This window comes from Pongo abelii, chromosome 1 (genome assembly GCF_028885655.2).
Source record: "Pongo abelii isolate AG06213 chromosome 1, NHGRI_mPonAbe1-v2.0_pri, whole genome shotgun sequence".
Lineage (NCBI taxonomy): Eukaryota > Metazoa > Chordata > Mammalia > Primates > Hominidae > Pongo > Pongo abelii.
Window position 1 is genome coordinate 44,054,030 of NC_071985.2, and position 1,306 is coordinate 44,055,335.

The 1,306-nt window shown below is 48.9% G+C and overlaps 1 non-coding gene across 1 annotated transcript; it reads right to left on the bottom strand.

The window, feature by feature from the left end:
* Nucleotides 1-588: 588 nt before the first annotated feature.
* TRNAK-UUU (transfer RNA lysine (anticodon UUU)) lies at nt 589-661 on the bottom strand. The gene has a single exon. It is a non-coding gene; the product is annotated as a tRNA-Lys (tRNA).
* Between the last annotated feature and the right edge of the window lie 645 nt (nt 662-1,306).

Consider the following 1,306-nt stretch of genomic DNA (forward strand, 5'->3'; position numbering starts at 1 on the left):
GCAAAGGAGGTGAGCAGAGTACCAACAGCATCTACTACCTGGGTTCCAGGAACCAAAGTTCCTGCCCTCATGGAGCTTACACTCTAATGAAAGAGCCATAAACAAACATATGTACTGTACAGTCAGGTAGCACCAGAAGCGAAAAAGCAGGTCAGGGGATGGAGAGGGATGGGGGATACTGTGTTAGCTCAGGTGGTCAGGGCAGGCATCTCTGAGGAGGTGAGATTCTAGCTGAGACCTAAATAGAATGAGGGACAGGCTGTCTGAAGCCAGTTGCCTGCCTGTATTTTTTTTTTTTTTTTTTGAGACAAGAGTCTCACTCTGTCGCCCAGGCTGGAGTGCAGTGGCGCGATGTTGTCTCACTGCAACCTCCCCCTGCCAGCAATTCTCCTGCCTCAGCCTCCCAAGTAGCTGGGATTACAGGCACACGCCACCATGCCCAGCTAATTTTTGCACTTTTTAGTAGAGACAGGATTGCACCATACTGACCAGGCTGGTCTCGAACTCCTGACCTTGTGATCCTCCCCCCTCAGCCTCCCAAAGTGCTGGGATTACAGGAGTGAGCCACCGTGCCCAGCCAAACTAGGACATCCGAACAAGGACTTGAACCCTGGACCCTCAGATTAAAAGTCTGATGCTCTACCAACTGAGCTCTCCGGGCTCACCTGCCTGTATTAAAGTCTGGGCTGTGGTGCTAAAACACTGAGTGGGGAATAACCTTGGTAGGTTGGGACAAAGGTTGGAGCAGCTGCAAGAGGTCCACAGTGGCTTCTGCAGAGTGAATGAGGCAGAGCTTAGTAGGAAATGAGATGAAAAATGCAGCCAGGGGCCTCATAAAGTTGGGCCAGGTTGGGAAATAGTTTGAGTTTTATTCTAAAGGTAACAGAGGCCACTGGATGGGTGAGAATCAGAGGAGTTTTTAAATCTGGTTTCTGCTTTTGTTTCTTGGTATTGAAGCCATTGGATTTCAGTACTGAAACTTCCCTATCCCAATCTTTAGTGAGGCTGTTAGGCACCCAGAAGGTGCCAACACTGCTGCTGGGCGTCCAAACCCAACACTGCAACACTCATTCATTCCACTTATGTTCCCAGCACTGTCCTAGGAGTGGGTATGCAGCAGTGAACACATCTGACATAAGCCCTGCCCTCCCAGAGTATTCTACAAGGAGGAGACGAATAAACAACATAAATATGCACTATAGGTTATCCATACAGAGCCCATACTAGACAACGGTCAAGGGTTTAGACTAGAGAAAAATGAAGTACATGCAAGGGATACCAAGTGCTGGGGGGTGCTTTGAAATTT